Source organism: Nomascus leucogenys, chromosome 10 (assembly GCF_006542625.1).
Source record: "Nomascus leucogenys isolate Asia chromosome 10, Asia_NLE_v1, whole genome shotgun sequence".
Classification (NCBI taxonomy): domain Eukaryota; kingdom Metazoa; phylum Chordata; class Mammalia; order Primates; family Hylobatidae; genus Nomascus; species Nomascus leucogenys.
In genome coordinates this window covers 11,634,683-11,654,525 of record NC_044390.1, presented here as the reverse complement: position 1 = coordinate 11,654,525, position 19,843 = coordinate 11,634,683, and the positions used below count along the sequence as shown (strand labels likewise).

At 40.9% G+C, this 19,843-nt stretch overlaps 1 protein-coding gene across 6 annotated transcripts in view; it reads left to right on the top strand.

The window, feature by feature from the left end:
- Positions 1-19,843, top strand: part of LOC100604623 (suppressor of cytokine signaling 2) — a 338,229-nt gene that overhangs the window by 270,274 nt on the left and 48,112 nt on the right. The window lies entirely within an intron of this gene.

The window sequence follows — 19,843 nt, the reverse complement described above, 5'->3', positions numbered from 1 at the left end:
GTAGCCAGCATGAGGATAGCTCTGGTGAGCTGACAAGCAAAGCTACAAATCTGGAATTTTGTGAAACCTCTCAATTTTTAAATGCTCTTTCTGTAGTTTTTTGAACTGGACGGGCCAAATGAAACACATCTATGGGCCAAATTCAGTCCATCGCTACCACTGTGCAGCCTCTGATGGATGGGTTCTTTTATTTGCTTTCAGGGTCAGCTCTTTCATCAGCTCCCTAAAGTTTTGTTTTTGTTGTTGTTGTTTGAGATGGAGCCTCGCTCTGTCACCCAGGCTGGAGTGCAATGGCATGATCTTGGCTCACTGCAACGTCTGCCTCCCAGGTTCAAGCAATTCTCATGCCTCAGGCTCCTGAGTAGCTGGGATTACAGGTGCCTGCCACCACACCTGGCTGATTTTTTGTATTTTAGTAGAGAGGGGTTTTCACCATGTTGGCAGGGTGGTCCTGAACTCCTGACCTCAGGCAATCCACCCACTTCGGCCTCCCAAAGTGCTAGGATTACAGGCATCAGCCACTGCGCCTGGCGGTAATTTCAACAGTTGCTTATGGAGCACTCCTGATGTGCCAGGAAATGCTGGGTGCACAGGAAATTGACCAGCGGTGGGGAGAGTCTGCCGCGGGTTCTAGAGGCTCCTGCTTCAATGTGGAGCTCAGGCGTGGCAGAGAGAGGCATCCCAGTGCCACCACCTACTCTCACCTGAATCTGCCCCCTTCCTCGAATCTTCACTCACTTATTTCAGGCCCTCCAAGAAGAGCATGGGTGATTTATGCTTGGAAGGCTCCCGGAAAGCTTCTTCGAAGAGATGACACGTGAGCTAATTATTGAATGTAGAGTAAGAATTAGCCAGCTGAATCTACTCTACAACAGTGTTGGTCAAACCTTGCTACCTGTTAGTGGAACATGAAATCAATTTAAAATAAAAGAGGATAGCAGGTAGTGAAGGTAAGTATTTTTTGTTTTGTTAAACTTTTTTTTAGTCTCTCTCACACACATATGCACCTGCTTCTTTTAAAGGAAACTTTTAAAAGAAAATTTTGGTTAAACATATGTAAAAACAGAATCTGGAAAAATGTTTGATTTCGAGAATGTTAACAAGGAGATTAAAAGAATATTTATTAAGGATAAGCCTACGTTATTTCTGCAGTCCTTTATAAATATGCCCCTTCACCTGCTTATTTGCAACACTAAGTAGGTACTGAATACTTGCTAGGACAATCATCTGCAAATCACTCTATTACTGACTGAGCTCCACAGTAATCATGAGACTAAGCAAGTGACTTTAATTCTCTTGACTTTATTTCCTTCATTGAAATAAGTGAGTTGGTCTAGAAAAGGTCATGTTCAAGCCTAAGTTTCACAGAGATGCTTTAGACAATCCCCAAGCAATTTACAGAAATAGCTAAATTTGCCCATTTCTGTATCATTAGCACCTAAAATGTACTTGGCAATATAGCAGGCCTCAATTAATATTTGCTGAATCAATATGTCTGTCTTCAGGGTGCCATTGTATTTTATGTGACATTGGGCATATTTGAATTCACTAATAAAATTCTTCACTGAATTCTCACTTGAGGCACAAAATTTGAAATATTGCCAGGCACATTAACCTGTGCCTGGAGTCCCAGCTAATCAGGAGGCTGAGGCAGGAGGGTCACTTGAGTCCAAGACTTCTGGGCTGTAGTGCACTATGCAGATGGGTGTCTGTGCTAAGTTCAGCATCAATATGGTGACCTCCTGGGAGCAGGGTCCACCAGGTTGCCTAAGGAGGAGTGGACCACCCCAGGCCAGAAAAGGAGCAGGTCAAAACTCCTGTGCTGATCAGTAGTGGGATTGTATCCGTCAACAGCCACTGCACTCTGGCCTAGGCAACATAGCAAGACCATGTCTCTGAAGAACAAAATTTTTTAATAAATTTTTTTTAATTTGAAATATTGCAAGTCCTAGAAAATTAAAAACATATGAAGAATCATACAATTTCAAAGCCAAATGGGATTCCCAACTGTGGTTAGCTCTTCCTGCATGGCAGCGCCTTCTGTGCTTTGTCAAGTTAGTTTTGCATTACGTGCAGCTGCACGGGGAATGCAGCTGCTACCCAAAATGCAACTGCTCCACAAGTGTTTTAAATTACTCTCTTAAAAGATACTTCTTGGGATCTGCTTCCTACCAGACATTGTGCTAGGGGCTAGCTGTGAACAAGAAAGACACAGCTCTCATCTTCCTTTAACTCTTAGTTCACCGCGGTATATGCCACACACTCTCATGCTGAGTTAATACCTGCTTGCAGGTTAATGTCTTTGGGCAGACCCTGTGATCACTGTATCATGTGCAGTCAGGTCACTGATTTGGAAGTGGTCTGTTTGATTAATGTGGATTCTGTGAGACAGTCATCTTCCTTGTTCCTGATTCCAAACTTGTGTGTTAATGGAAACAAGTTTGCTGTCAAGTTTTTGGTTGGTTTTGGGTTTTTTGCTAGGGTGATAGTGTACTTGCAGTCAGTGAAAACATCTGAACCTTTCCTTCTGAATTGCATTATAGCCAGGTTGAAAACATTCTATACATTTATGATTTTTTTTAACTTGATGATATCACATTTATCCCATGACAAATTAAATCTTGTTAGGATCATTCCATCAGTCTAATAAAGTTATTTTGATTCTTGATATGTCAATCACCATATCACTGTCCCTTACAGCTTTGGGAAGGCAGCAGATTTAAAAGCCTACCTTCTCTCTCTCTTCCTGGGATGCTGATAAGAGAACTGAAAGTTTCATTTATAAGATTGTTGTTGTGTCATAGCTTTGAAGGATTTTGCTTGGTAAATTTGCGTGACCTCCATACTTTTTTCATTTCTTTGGTCTTACTGCCAAGCCACTCAACACAGCTGAACTCCATCAAAGAAATATGCTTTTGATGCCTGAAATCAGCTGCCTTCTTAGCATTACTGATAATCTTACCCTTCTTCTAGGCAGGTTTGGCATTAATAAGGAAAACATAAGTCCATCAGAGTTGTTATTTTATAGTTTATAATATGCAATTAAAGCTTCTTAATCTTTATACTCTTTATTACTCAGTAAACAGCAGCAAAGATAATAGCAAGAAACCATAGGCCACCTTGTTTTCTTCAGTTTTAATATCTGTTTAAATACTTATGTATTTGATATTGAAGGTGAAACTAAAGTTATAAGTATTTTTAAACAATTTTGAATATTTTGGAGAACAATCATCAGTAGGAAATAGTTACGTGATTAGGGAGTTCATTTTCCCTATTTAGAAAAGGGGGAAGACTGAAGAATGCAAAATAGTACATTCATGTATGTAACTTCTATGTAAAGGAATCTTAAATGTCCTTTGCTAATAACCTGTGAAGAAGCAGTGTTGTCATTAATGTTGAACTTACAATAGTTATCTGAGCGTTTTGGTAAACAGACAAGGCACTTCAGAATTTTGTCTCTCAACATCTGTACTCTGCTTTTAACTTCAAAAGGTAGTTTTGAAGTACATGTAATTTTTGCCATCTGCCACTGAATTTGTGATTTAGAAATATTAGAAGCAGGGCCACATTGTGACTTTCTTGGGCTGCAGGCTCTTTTGCCTTTGTGGCAAAACTGCTCATGACTTTATTGTGTTACACAAATGATAAGTGTTCATTATAAGGAATCCAAGGGATGTAGAAAAGTAAAAAGAAACAAATCATAAATTCTATCATTTAAAAATAAGCCTCATTAACATTAAGGAAACAATGTGTTAGATATCACCCTACACATGTTTGCAGATGGGAAGATGGATGGAGAGATAGATATGCTTTCAAAGAAGTGTGATCCTATGATACAGGCTAAGTTTTTATTTATATTTTTTTTTTGAGATAGGGTCTCCCTGTGTCACTCAGGCTGGAGTGCAGTGGCACTATCACAGCTCACTGCAGCCTCCACCTCTCAGGCCCAAGCAATCCTTCCACTCTGGCCTCCCAAGTAGCTGAGACCACAGGCATGCACTACCATGCCCGGCTAATTTTTTATTTTTATTTTTGTACAGATCACGGGGGAGGTCTCCGTATGTTGCCCAGGCTAGTCTTGAACTCCTGGACTCAAGCGATCCTCCTGCCTCGGCCTTCCAAAGTGTTGGGATTACAGGTGTGAGCCACTGCCTCAGCTATACACACTAATTTTTAAATGTAAAAACTATTACACTTAATTTTACCTGATTTTAACTGGAGAAAACTAAGTGAGAATTAAGGAATTACTGAACTTTGAACAAATATTTTTTCACATAAAAATGGTATTTTTTTACCCCTCTATGGTTAAGTAAAGAGATGATAAGAACTTGCTGGTTTTCATTTTGTGTTTTTTTTTTCCAATTATGTTTTTATGGTAGGCACTGTTGCTGTTCACCCAGTTTTCTTCTTCTGGGATATAGGAGAATCATATTTGCTCACTCTCTTCAAGTTAGATGAGACCTTGTGGCTTGCTTTAGCCACACAACATGAGCAGAAACGACCATTATGGATGAATGAGTTTAATTGCCGGGTCTCCAGTCTCACCCTTTCTTCTATCACCTTGGTGAGCCTGGGTGCTCATGTTAATGTGGTGGGGGCATAAGATCAACACAGCACGGAGTGCAGAGCCAGCACGTGAAAGGCACAGCCCTGAGGACCCCCATGGGCCTGCAGTGCAGGGAGTATGAGCATGAAATGAACTCTTGATCTGTTAGGTCACTGAGACTTGGGACTTGTTTTTAACCATAGATTACTTAGCTTATCCTGATGCTATCATTTTCATACTAGACAGTATGGACTTCCTTTCTGCCATGATAAATAAGGTCATTAAGAACTTTCACTCTTTTTCCTTCCTTCCCTTTAGATTTTAGTTAGTTACATTGCTGTTTTCACATAGTCAAGTATACAATATTTACATTCTATTCTATAATCTAGCTTTGATTTTGATTAGTTATGTTATTTTCATATAGTTAAGGTATATAATGTTATGTTCAGTTGTTTAAAATTAGTTTTGGTTTTTTTTTTTTTTTGAGACGGAGTTTCACTCTTGTTGCCCAGGCTGGACTGCAGTGGCGCGATCTTAGCTCACCACAACCTCCACCTCCCAGGTTCAAGCGATTCTCCTGCCTCAGCCTCCCGAGTAGCTGGGACTACAGGCATACGCCACCACACCTGGCTAATTTTGTATTTTCATTAGAGATGGGGTTTCTCCATGTTGGTCAGGCTAGTCTCAAACTGCTGACCTCAGGTGATCCACCTGCCTCGGCCTCCCAAAGTGCTGGGATTACAGGCGTGAGCCACCATGCCCAGCCTAAAATTAGTTTTATATTTAAATGAATTCAGTGCCCAGTACTAATCTTTTTCCTATGGCTTTCCTGGTACTGATATTGAGGAACAGATCAAGGGGCTTAGTGGAGACTGCCTGGCAGAGGGGAGGGGTATTTTATCATTTGCATTGTTTAGAATTGCCTGCACATGGCGATGTGAAAAACAGACTTTTAATAGTTTTGTTACTAATTTAAAATTCTCTATAAACACTGCCTCCTTTATTGCCTGCATCTGAAGCAAACCATTTTCACTGACCCCCGCATTGATATGCACTACTGATAGCTTTATTTTATTCATTGCACTGACTAGATTGTCAAGACTTTTCAAGGAGGGCTCATGAATCATGAATTTTTTAGTTTTTTTTCATGTTCAAGAATATCTGATGATTACCTTACCTTTATACTTCAATATCATCCCTAGGAGTAATATTTATGCACTATACTTTATTCCCCTTAGAATTTTGGAGGAGTTGTTTCTTTATCTTTTGCATTTAAAATACTTTTGAAAACAATGACTTGCTTTCCCCTCATTGTAGGCAACTTGGCTTGTTCTGCTTGAAGAATTGTTTCTTGGAAGTGGAAATTTAATTATTGAACCAGGGTACATGTTTCAGTTAATTGTTCCATATTCACTTTTTTGTAAAAATGAAGTATGCTCTTTTGACTTAGAGCTCTGTTGCTTGCTCATTTTCCCTATTTTCTTGTATTGGATCTTTAAATACTTTGGCCTGGGTTCTCTACTTCAGGGATACTCATTAATCTTTCTGATGGATTGTATTTTTTCTCCTCTATGTCTATCATTTTTCTCTGTAAGTTTTGCCTTTTATCTCTGATTACCTGAAGGCTTCCTAGGATATAAACAATTTTGAGCCATGTTAATTCTATTCCTTGGTGTTTCTCACTTACTAGTTTCTTCCTTGGAGATTGTAGATTTTTGGTTTTGGCCCATTTTCTTCCACATAATGCTCTATTTTTAATTCATGTGTTACTCTGGTATGTTACTCACTTGCCATGCTGTTTCATTCCATCTTGCATATGTTTGGGTGACTGTGGCCTTTGGGGCTCTGATCCACTGGGGTGATTTCTCCTTGGCACCCTTCTGACCCCTGTGTATTACCCCTTGAGGACCAGGTATTTCCTGTCCTGTTCACTTTTCTTCAGGCTATAGGCACATGTAAGCAAAAGAGCAGGGCAGGGAAGTGAGCTCACCAAGTTGTTTACGCGTGGGCCACCCTATAATGCCTGTGCTGTGCAATCTCTCCTGAGAACATGCAGAATGTCTTCTCATTCTGCCAGGGACAGTTAGTCCTCGTTGTCCACATTTTTTATCTCCTGTCACTTCATGTAGCAGTTACCGTCTCCACTCTCTGAAATTAGAGGAGAAAAAAATGTAAGAAACCCACTTAATTTTTTCCTCTCTAGATTTGGGGATAGTAGAGTGAATCTCTTAGAGTTGAGTTTGGGTGAATAATTGATAGAGCTTCAGGAAGGTAGGAATTGGAAAGTGGCTCTGCCATCTTTTTTGATGGACTTCTTTTTTATTTTATTACCTTTCCTTTATTTCCTTAGGTGTTAGGGGATGGAGACTCTGGGGTCAGGCCTTACGCTGCCATATTTACCCAGAAGCCATCTTGGAGCCTGCCTGTCTTTCTCTTTTCAAATGAAACATGGATGTGGGAAAGGGGAGTTCACTGTAGCCCAGTTTGGCATAAAAGGAGGTAACAGCCCATGTCTAACCTTGACAATATTTTACCATTATGGAGTTTCCTCTCTTTTTAATTTTCTATTCACCCTCAGATTATGCAATGTAATTTCTCTGGTTTTAAATACAAAGTAAATTAAAAGTAGAAGCACTTGGTAACACTGTAGCTATAGAGAATAAAGCTAAGTGAGTATGTTATCATTGTAATGAATCATTCCTTTTCATTCATTCACTCATCCAACAAATACGTAGTGAGTGCCTACTATGTGCAAGGTACTACCCTGGGTGCCTGGAGTACATCACTGAGCAGGATGAACAAAGCTCCCCTGCCTGCGAGACACTTACATTCCAGCAGGCATGAGTGTGTAGGGTTGGGGGCAGGCAGCGACAATAGATACAGCACATCTATAAACTATGTCACATGTTACAAGGTGATTTATGGACAAAGGGAATGACAGTGGAATGGGAGTTGCAGTTTGGAATGGGGCAGTCAGGGCAGCTGCCCTGAGAAGTTATATTTGGTGAAGGGGTCAGTGAAAGAGTGTCGCAGGGAAAGGAAACAGCTTGTGCAAGGCTCTCTGGTTTGCAGCTGGCTGGTGTGTTCAAGGAACAGGATGAATGACAAATTGATGGAGTTGTGTCTGGTCCATGTGAGAGAAATGAATGGCCCAGCAAACTGTAACGTACGTTGTTTTTACTGTTTTGAAAATTTACTGTACCAGATATTCATTTCACGTTTTTTTGGGTTTTGTTTGTTTGTTTGTTTTTTTGTTTGTTTGTTTGTTTGTTTGTTTTTTAGAGGGAGTCTCACTCTGTCGCGCAGGCTGGAGTGCAGTGGTGCAATCTGCTCACTGCAACCTCCACCTCCTGAGATCAAGCAATTCTCCTGCCTCAACCTCACGGGTAGCTGGGATTACAGACGTGCATCACCACACCCAGCTAATTTTTATATTTTTAATAGAGACAGGGTTTCACCATGTTGGCCAGGTTGGTCTCAAACTCCCGACCTCAGGTGATCCACCCGCCTCGGCCTCCCAAAGTGCTGGGATTACAGGCGTGAGCCACCGGGCGGTTTCCTTGTGTGATCTTTAAAAGGCAGAAACAAATAAGCAAAAATCATTACTAAAGGCCCACAAGGGTTGTTTCTATCTTAGAAAATGTGTAAAGAAAAGTGATACAACAATAAATGGTTTGATTTAATGAGAAGTCGAAAATCATAAGATCTGCTGAAAATAACAAAATTGCTTTTAAAAAAATAATGTATTTTATTGAAATAAAGCCTTAGAAGTCATCTGGTTTTACCTTTTACAAAGAAGAAAGCAATCTAAGAGAGGCCAAATGACTTATCCCAATCTATATGGCTAGGTGGTAGCAGATTCAAATTTATACTACCCAGGCTTGCTAATTCTTAGCCCAGAGCTGTGTCCAGCCTACCACCCACCTTTTAATTCAGGGCTAGCTCAATTATTGCCAACAGTTTTATTGTTGACCTTCCATGGACTCGATAGTCAAATTGAGTCTTCCGTTACAATAAATGGGATTTATTTGTATTTTGCAACATAACCTTGTTCTTTGGAGTGGGTTTCACTTAATCATCCTGGAAATCGGTTTTAAAAAGACTAAACGTGATTTCTCCATCTCTCTGTGAGGACCAAATTGTTCTCTGTGATTATCTATCAGAACAAGCAGAACAAGGGGTTCTAATTAGTTTTCCTTTTGAGGTTTTTTTTTTTTTTTTTTTTTTTTCTTTTTCTAGGCAGCGAGTCTCTCAGCCAAAGGATTTTTCTGCAGAGCCTTTGCACTCAGGGACCAGGGTTAATTCATGAGTCCTGGGAGGTGGCTGGTCAGGTTAGTTTTTCCAGCCTGGAACAGCCCCGCCCTACCCCTGACCTCCTCCACTCCACCACTCCACTCACCCCACTCACTCCACTCACTCCACTCACATTAGCTACAGAGAAACTGGATGTTGTCAGCCCCAGGGATACCATGAGACAGCTGGGTTCAGAGTGACTCTTGACCTTCCCTCTCTCCCTCCGTCCTTCCTTCCCTTCCTCCCTTGCTTCTCTCTTTCTCTCTCTTTTTTTTTTTTCCTTTGCATTCATCAGTTTATGGCCTACTTCACTAATTGGTCTGTGAAAAGCTTCTTCCTTTTCCATTCGTGTACTCACTCTTGTTCCCCCTCCCTCTCATAGATAAAGATAACTATTCTGTCTGATATGTATTCCTTTGTGTGTGTTTTTGTAAGTGGTGTTTTGGACATACATTCTTTTTTGTTTTTTGAGACAGTCTGGCTCTTTCACCCAAGCTAAAGTTCGATCAGTGACGCAATCAGGGCTCACTGCAGCCTTGACCTCCCTGGCTCAGGTGATCTTCCCACCTCAGCCTCCCCCCGAGCACCTAGGACTACAGCTGTGCACCACCACACCTGGCTAATTTTTTGTATTAATTTTTTTTTTGTAGAGGTGGAGTTTTGCCATGTTTCCCAGGCTAGCCTTGAACTCCTGAGCTCAAAGGATCCACCTGCCTCGACCTCCCAAAGTGTTGGGATTACAGGCGTGAGCCATGGGTGCCCGGCCTGGACATATATTCTTAATTTGCATTTGTATAGACCTGATTCTTTTCCTTACATTTTTTGCTCTGCACTGCATTTAGTCCATCCCCTCTAACTCTGCCAGTATTCCCTATGTGCTGTTTTGTATTTCTATATCTCTTCCCCCAGCAATGAGCTCTTAGATTGCTTCCAACTCCTCTCTTCCGACAGTATTACCTCATATAAACAACCTCATAGTGACCCCTCATGGATCTGTGTAAGAATTTTCCTGAGATGGAGATATCTATACCTATATCTCTATCTCCCAAAAGAGGGTTTCTGGATTATAAGATATATGTGTATTTGCTAGCACAAATAATGAAGCTTTACACAAACAACTTAATACATGTCCCTTACAGGTCTTTCTTAGAACTTTTCTTGGGTACATCTAACAGAACAAGATTGGAAAGTACATTCAATTTTACCCACACTGCCAACTTGCTGGCCAGTATGACTGTCCGATCTTTATTTCCATCGGCGGTGAACAAGGTTCCCTACATCACGTCCCAGCCAAAGCTTGGTATTGTCTAGATTTCTATACATATAAAGTGCTTTATCATTGTTGTTTACATTTGTTTCTTAAATTTCTGCATTTGAGCATCTCTTTATGTGCTCGCTTTTGTGTTTCCTCTAATTCGAATCACCTGTTCATACCTTTGTTCTGTTGCCTGTGGAGGTTCTTACCTTTGCTGTTGGTTTTCAGAAGCACCTTACACAGCCTAGATAGTGTTTCCCTTATTGCTCTTAGACATTAGCTTGGATCGCATCTCCTTCATTGAGCAGAGATCCTTAATTTTGATATAAAAAATTTACCTTTGGGAGATTAATTTTAAAAACCACTTCTGACCACAGGCCATAAAGATACTCCTGCCTTATTTTCCATGAACTTTATAGTTTTACCTTTTACCTTTGGGACTTTGTCTCCGTGGGATCCACCACTGTTCCTGGTGTGATGCTCTAGGCCAGTTTTCTTTTCCTCTGTAATTAGCTAGTTCTCCTCAGTTTGGGGAAAGCCTCTTCTTTCCCCATTATGGAATTTTAATTGTCACTATAGGAATTGGCATCTTTATATTATAACAATGTCATCCCACCTAGCATAACAGTGACTCTCCTTTTAGTCAGATCTTGCTTTATGTCTTGTAATAAAGGCTTAAAATTTTCCCCATAAAGGTCTTATACAGTCTTTATTAATTTCATAGATCCTTTATCCTTCTCATTGCTTATTGTATTTTTGTTATGTTTTGTATTTGATTATTGTAAGAGTGTTGAAATGCTGCTTTGTAGTTTTTTGCTTTAAGTTGATCTTGTATCTGGCAATTTTGCTCAGTCCTCTTATTCTAATAGATTATCTGCTAATCCTGATATTTTTCTATGTATTAGGTCATATTATCTGAAAATATTGTTAGTTTTATCTCTTCCCTTGAAATGCTTATTATTTATAACTAATTTAACTCATTTCTTTTTTTTTTTTTTTTCTTTTTTTGAGATGGAGTTTCATTCTTGTTGCCCAGGCTGGAGTGCCATGGCTCAATCTCGGCTCACCACAACCTCTGCCTCCTGGGTCCAAGCGATTTTCCTGCCTCAGCCTCCTGAGTAGCTGGGATTACAGGCATGCACCACCACGCCTGGCTAATTTTGTATTTTTAGTAGAGACGGGGTTTCTCCATGTTGGTCAGGCTGGTCTCGAACTCCCGACCTAAGGTGATCTGCCTGCCTCTGCCTCCCAAAACTAATTTCTTTTCTTTATGGCACTGGTCAGGACATCCAATACTGTTTTCCACAGTATTGGATCTTATACAGTCCAGACAAGTGTGCATCCTTGTCTTTTAAAGAGAATACATTTAAAGTTTCTCCACCAAATCAAATGCTTTTACAATCTTTACCAAATTAAGAAAGTTTCCCATATTTTGAATTTTTAAAGAATTTTTTTTCAAATTATAGTTATGTGTCAAACTTTATCAAATTTTTCTCTGCATATATTAAGATAATAATGACTTTACTCTTTGGTGGATTGATATATTGAGTTAAGTGGTGGATTTTATGATGTTGAAATTTATTGCAAACGTAGGATAAATTCTACTTGTTCATGATATGTTACTTTAAATTTTTTGATTCAATTACTTAATATTTTATTTATAATTTTTGCTTCTAAAATCATAAGTGAAACAAGCCTATAATTTTTCCTCTTCTTGTATTCTTACCCTGTTTGGAATAAAAACTATAGTATCCTCATAAAATCAGCTAGATAGCTTTTGTCCTTTTTTGATTTTCTGGAACAACTTACATATGATAGGAAATTAAGTGTTCCATGAGCTTTTTCTTTTTCCCCCTTTAACTTGTCCAAGGTCCACAGGATCCATGAACATTTGATGGAGCTTACCTGTAAAGCCATCTGGGCCTAGGGCTCTTTGTCAAGGGAGGGCTTTGTTTGCTATTTCAGTGTATTTCATACTTTGGTCTGTTCAAGTTTCTGTTTTTCCTACACCAATAGCCAACACTTCTGAGTGTTTAGAGGTCATTGTTCAGCAAACTTTCACTCCTCCTACTCCGTGGGAAGATTTAATTCCCTTTCCTGTTGGTGTTGGGCTTGGCCACATATCTTGCTTTGATCAATGGAGCATTAGTGGACTGGACATGGGCAGAGGACTTAAATGTCCTCACAGCAGGATTTAGCCCTATCTTCTAAAAAACGGCTGCACTGGAACGGGACAGTCTCTTAGCTCAGCTTTTTTTTCTAGTCCCGCACACCTGCAGCATACGACACTTACATCAGTAACAGTGGCTCACTGCAGCCGTGAGCTGGGGTGACTGGTGTATTACCAGACCCTCCGGGGGAATGTATATAGTTTTTAAAAGTGCTACCCCATGACCAACCCAGTCACCGTCATATAAAAAAAAACCCATATCTGTTTATAACATCTCCTGTCATATCACAAAATAACTGAAGTTGAAAAAGGAATTTCATAGTTAAAAAACGTTTTTGACTCCTCCAGCAGCTGTTTGTGTGTCTGCTGCACCTCTTCTTTAGTCCTTGGTCTTCAGCTTCTCAACTGTGCATTTGAACCCTGGAGAGTTCCCATTCTCAGATTACCTGTAAGGTGATCACATCACTGAATGCAAGGTGAAAACAGGAGGTTGACCAGACAGGACCCTGGGCCTGTGGACTGTCCTTCAATCACAGAACCCACACCCAACCAGTTATTCCAGTGAAAGCAATAAGGAGTAGGTAGGAAGTACTGCTGCACAGAGATTCGTTAGAAGACATGGCTTTTTTCCGTAAACAGATGAAGTCAAACACCCAGCTAGTGGAGATGGTGAATCGGAAACTTGATTTGGAGGGCTTTTTTGCTTTAAGATGATCAGCAGCTCCTGGAAAGGTGTATGTTGAGTTCCCTTTTGTGCTTGGCAAAGGGCTAAATACCGAGGGGAAGGAGGTCACAGAAGTAGAAGACCTGGTCTCTGCCCATAAGAAGCTTCAGAGTCAGCAATGTCATATATAAAACCTGGAAAAATTATGTGAGAAACTTTCACAAAATGCAATGGGGATTAGAGAGGAGATTTTTAGTTTTGAGGCCAAAACAGTGATTGATAGGCATGGCTGAGGGAGGAGGAGATAGCTGGAGAAGGAGGGAGAATGCTTGTTGTTTTCATTCATGTAGTGACCACAGAAATGAGAGAAGGAGGGGCGAGAGAATAAGTTAAGTCGGGGGGCGGGGGTGGGGGAGAGTAGGGGGAGGGGTTTCCATTTTCCTTTAAGTGGATCCTTGGCTTCATTGCAGTAAATGGGGTTGTCAGTGTATATTGCCTGTTTTGAAACCAACGAGTTTCACTGACAATGGGATTAAAAGATTGCATGAAAACTTTAGGATCTGTATAAGGGAGAACATTTTATATAGCCCTGTATGAGGGCTGTCTAAAAGGAGTTAAATTCCCATTTAGGATTTTTTAAACCAGGATGAACATTCTATACCACACCGTCTGGTGGTTTTAACCAGAGGTAGTACTGCCTCACCCCAGGGTATGTGAACATGTGTGTTTGTGGTAGGGTAGGGGTATCACTAGCAATTAGAAGGTGCAAGCCAGGGATGCTGCTGACCCCGTCATGTACTGGAGAAGCTCTGTACAGCACTTTGTCTGCCTAGAATGCTAAGGGCACACTTGTGGAGAAATAATGCACTTCCCAAGCTTCAGTCATTTGGGGTCCCCTTGTTTAATTTTTGCAGTATCTAGGTACCATTTCTACCACTAATTTAATGCTTTTTTTCTTTCTTTTTTGTCGTTTTATTCTTTTTTTTTTTTTTTTTTTTTTTTTGAGACAGTCTCGCTCTGTTGCCCAGGTTGGAGTGCAGTGGCGCGATCTCACTCACTGCAACCTCCACCTCCCAGATTCAAGCAATTCTCCTGCCTCAGCCTCCCAAGTAGCTGGGAATACAGGTGCCTGCCACCATGCCCAGCTAATTTTTGTATTTTTAGCAGAGATGAAGTTTTAGCATGTATGCCAGGCTGGTCTTGAACTCCTGAGCTCAAGTCATCTGCCTGCCTCAGCCTCCCAAAGTGCTGGGATTGCAGGCGTGAGCCACCATGCCCAGCCTAATTTAATGCTTTTCTTTAAATTTATTTTTATTTTATTTATGTATTTATGTATTTATTTATTTATTTGAGAGGGAGTCTCGCTCTGTTGCCCAGGCTGGAGTGCAGTGGTGCGATCTCAGCTCACTGCAACCTCTGCCTCCCGAGTTCAAGCGGTCCTCCTGCCACAGCCTCCCAAGTAGCTGGAATTACAGGCGTACACCACCATACCTGGCTAATTTTTTTGTATGTTAGTAAAGACGAGGTTTCACCATCTTGGCCAGGCTGGTCTGGAACTCCTGACCTCAAGTGATCCACCCACCTTGTCTTCCCAAAGTGCTGGGATTACAGGCATGAGCCACCGCGCCTGGCCCTTTAAATTTATTTTTAACTGACTTTTAAGTTTTTAGTTGTCATTCTATATCTGCATTTTAATTATTGTGATCCTTGCAATCATGCATTTGAAATGCTATTGATATTTTTCTAATCATATTAAAATAGATGACTATTGCAATACAGAATGTTCATCTTGCACTCCACTAGTGGCATGCATGCTATCTTTGAGAAATAGTAGCCGGATGGTCACAGTGGATTAATTTACGGCTTGACCTGATTTTATGTAGTATATCCTTGAGAGTTGACACCAAAGCCTTGGGACTCTTATTTTTAAGTAACCTTGTGTTCAGCAGAATTCACGAACTGAACGGGTCTCTTGAGGATACTTTCCCTGATAGAGGTCAGACAGCACAAACAGCTGTGATTGCCTCTCTATATGTGCAAAGATGTCCATGTGGAAGGGCTTGATCTGCTTGGTGGGGTGGTGCTTATGTGCCAATTACCTTTGCTCTGGCCTGTGTCCACAGACTGCTGGCCATCTCCCAGTTATGTGGCCCTATTTACAAGGGCTAAGTGACCCTGGAAGTGTGGAAGAATCAGAGCAAACTCTGTCCTTACTTCCAAATAATTGGCTTGAAGCATATGTTGCATTCATGTTGGCCAAGAGTGAGAGAGAAGGATGACAGAGTATAGCAGAAACACAGACACTCCCTTCCCAACACCCAAGCAACAGAACCAAAATGCAGTTAGAAACAAAATCAAACCCAGCCCCATAGGCACTTGCAGCAAACAAACGAACAAAAAACAATTACAGCTTTATTTCAGCCACTTTGAAAAGTGGCAGGCAAGGAAGGGCGCACCCCACCGTGGCCCCTCAGAAGCAGTGCTGGAACAGGAAGGTGAGAGGACCAGTTCCTGAGGGTTCCTCCTAATACAGATCAATATGAGAAGCAGCTTGTTGAGGAGGTGAGTGGATAGACTTGGTAGATGTTAAAAAACAAAAAAAACAAAAAACAAAACCCTTGGCAGAGTCAGGAAGGCACCCGGGGAGGCCATCTCCTAGTCTCTGTGTTGCGTTACAGGAAAGACAACACAGGAGTGAGTCTGCCCTGGTTTGGCAGAATGGGCCCTGGTCTAAGGAATCTAACTCCCCTCCAAAAGAGGACAGACTGTAGAGCCCCCAAGGACAGGCCTCATGACTCCTACCTCTCCTCCATGGCAGAAATGTTCATGGAAAGCAGCAGCCAACCTAAAATTGTAGCTCAGAGGTAGAACGACGCCTGGTTCCCTATGAAGTGAGGAGAGTGTCAAAAGATACATCAGCTTGCTCTGGGAGAGCAAAGAGCAGTTCTGGACAGAGATGTTCACGTTATAAGTATGAACAAGATGGCAGTGAGTGTCATGACTGTTCTGTGAAATGCTGCAGCAGAGGAATGCAAGAGAGGAGCACAGCTTGTTGGCTGGATACGGTGGTTCACACCTGTAATCCCAAAACTTTGGGAGGCTGGGGCACGAGGATCAGTTGAGGCCAGGAGTTTGAGACCAGCCTGGGAAACACAGCAAGACCCTGTCTCTATTAAATATATATATATATATATATATATATGTATTTTTTTAATAAAGAAAAGAAAGGAACACAGCTTGCAAAAATAAACATACAACCAATCTGGTCTATAAGAAAACTCAGTCCTAGAAAACTCAACCTCACAGGTATTTTATGCTATAGAAAGACTCAGCATCAATTGAGTAGGAACAAAAACTCAAGATGTCGTCATGATAAAACAACAATGGAATTCTTTTAATTTTTATTTTTAATTGTGGTAAAATGTACATAACATAAAATTTGCCATTGTAACCATTTTTAAATGTACAGTTCAGTTGTGTTAAGTACCTTCACATTGTTTTATAACCAGTCTCCAAAAGTCTTCAACTTTCAAAACTGGAACTCTGCACCCATTAAACAATAATTCCCCATTTCTCCCTCCCCCACCCCCTGGCAACCAGCATTCTGCTTTCTGTATCTGAATTTGACGACTCCAAGTACCTCATATGAATAGAATCAGAAAGTATTTGTCCTTTTGTGACTGGCTTATTTTACTTAGCGTAATGTACTCAAGATTCATCCATGTTGGAGCATGTGTCAGAATTTCCATCCTTTTTAAGGCTGAATAATATTCTATTGTATGTCTCTGACATTTTGCTTATCCATTCATCCAGTGATGGATACTCAGTTTGCTTCCATCTTTGGCTATTGTGAATAATGCTGCTATGAACATAGGTGTACGAATTTCTCTTTGAGTCCCTGCATTCAATTCTTGTGAGGATATACCCAGAAGTGGGATTGCTGGATCATATGCTAATTCTACTTTTAAATTTTTGAGGAAATGCCATACCGTTTTCCACAGCACCTGCACCATTTTCCATTCCCACCAATAGTGCACAAGGGTTTCAATTTCTCCACACCCTTGCCGACATTTGGGACTTCTTGTTTTTTGTTTTGTTTTGTTTTGTTTTGTTTTGATAGTAGCTCTCCTAATGAGTGTGAAGTGGAATGGAATTTTTAAAAGATAGAGCCAAGAAAAGAAATTAACAAAAACACAATACAGTGTTAAAACCAGAAGACACACACACACACACACACACACATACACGATAGACATAGCTGAAAATCAAAGGGTGAGATACTCCCAAGGAGGGGATTAAAGCAATAAGGACAATATGACAGCCATGGAGGAGAGGCACAGCCGTCCAGCATATGGAGCAAGAAAAGAATGCAACCATGTGACCCAGGAAGATTTTCCCAAAAGGAAGAAACAACTGAATCTTTGGTAAGAAGATTATGCCAGCCAGGCGCAGTGGCTCACGCCTGTAATCCCAGCACTCTGGGAGGCCGTGGCAGGCAGATCACAAGGTCAGGAGATCGAGACCGTCCTGGCTAACACAGTGAAACCCCATCTCTACTAAAAATACAAAAAAAATTAGCCAGGCATGGTAGTAGGCGCCTGTAGTCCCAGCTACTCGGGAGACTGAGGCAGAAAAATGGCATAAACCTGGGAGGCAGAGCTTGCAATGAGCTGAGATTGTGCCACTGCACTCCAGCCTGGACGACAGAGCGAGACTCCATCTCAGAAAAAAAGAAGGTTATGCCACATATCTGGAAGTGCAGATGTAGAATGGATAACATATACCCTGGTCTAAAGTTTCAGTATTTAGGCCTCAGACAGGAAAAGCAAGTTACACAAAATACTGGATGACTAAGTTGGTATCAGAATTCTCCACATCAGCAACCCCTACCATAAAGTATGAGCAAGGTCTACAAACTTGTAAGGGAAATAAAATTTTTTAAATAATATAATTTAAAATTATGAATATAATTTTATATTATCCTGTTAAAAAGAATATAAAAAGATAAAAATAATATAAAATTGTTCTCTAAATATTAAGTTATTATTCCAGTGAATGCAATAAGCAGGACGCCTTGACCGGAAAGAAGTCAGGGACTATTGCAATCATGAGCATTTCTTGAAAAAAAAAATCCTCCTTATGATGAAATTGACCCAAATGACTCAAATCAGAAGAACAGACCCAGGAGTAGAAAAGCCACAGATGAAAAACAGTAACAACAGCAACAACAACAAAACACTGGTGAGCATTCAAACCATTATAATGCCACCTTAGGACTAAACAATGGGGCAAGGGGGCATGGATGATTGTTAAAGAAATGTATAACTATTAGGCATCTGACAAAATAAAAATTATGTAAGTGAGAAAAAATCAACTGTGAGGAAATGGAGAGGAAATGTAAAGTAATTATAGAGTATTACTATAAAACCATGCAGTTAACCCTTGAGTTTTCGTAACTTTTTTCTATGCATTAAATTATGTGTGTGTATGTTTTCAAGTATGTTAACTTGTAACCACTTGTCAGAATGTCATTTTGTTTCACTTCTGCTTTTTCTTCTGTTACATCCAAACAAAATTAAATAGCTCTTACTAGAAAGAAAAGTTCATATGTTATCATTTTAAATGAACCCATTAACCTCTATCTAGCCTTCTACCAGTGTATGTGCATACAGAGATATCCGGAAGGATGGTCACCAACTGTAAACACAATGGTGGGATATTGGATGAATTCTTTTCTTTGTGCTGTTTTCTGTTGCTTTAATTTTTTTTAATGAGCCTATGTTTTTATACAAGCCGTAAAATCATTGCTGTTCATCTCAACTATTGATCAGTAGTGTCATCAGTATTCTAATTGCTTCTTAGTCATTGTTTTTTAAATTGTAGTGTTGACAAACACCAGAAAGAGCCCTTGACAATATTTTTGCAACTCATCTCTAAGGTGCTGGCCACTGCCCAGAGGCCAAAGGCATGGGCTGTGGAAAACATCAGCTCTTGTAATAAGGTGCCTTTGCCTTCTTATTGAATCATAAATCAAAACACAATAGTGGACTGGTGAGCGTGAAGTAGACTGACCTGAATCCCTGTGATGCTGATGGATGGGAGTATAGTATACTGTGCTGTCAAACAAATGTCTGAACCTAGCAAATGACTTTGGATGTTTGGAGTCCCTCTCAATCTCTGCACTTGGCTGCTGTGAGTGCCTTTCTCTTCCACCATTGTGATTCTCCTGCCTCTGGGCCTTTGCACATGTAATTCTCTCTTCTCGAGATGTACCACGCCCTGTTCCTCCTTCATCACCCAGCTCCTCCTCCTAGTGTTCAGGGCTTAGCTTTAGCCTCCTTCCCCTGGAAGGCCTTCCCTAATGAAGTTAGGAGCTCTTTCTGTATAACCAAAGGCACTGCTCACTGGTTTTGCTGGGCACATTTATAACCATTCACTCAATGTCATGCTTCTTAGCAGACTGGCCTCAGGCAAATAAGAATCTAGTTCAGGAAGCGTAAGGTCAGATTTCCTCGTTGCCCCATCTCATACTCCCTGTTCCTCTTCTGGGCTCTGCCAGAACGGTAACTCCACTCTTGTGGCCTCTGCTACGAACAAACCCCGCTCTCTTCTCTTCTTGCTACCGCATGGCCTCTTAGGTTTATTTTGTTCTCAGCAGCCCTCTTGGCTCTGGCTTCTGTTAGCAGCTACACCTTTTCTCGGTAATATTTCAAATTCAACCTCATCGGGGAGGGTAGCTGTTTGGTTTAGCCTTTGTCCTCTAGCACCTGCCTTTCCTGCAGGGAGGGGCATTCCCAGTCTTGGAACAGGCCCCATCACTAAGGCCATAGACAGTGCCAGAGGGAGCTGGGGTCTGTGCAGCCATTCTTGAATTCCCCCAGAATGCCTTGCCTGGCCTTGAGTAAAAGGGATAGA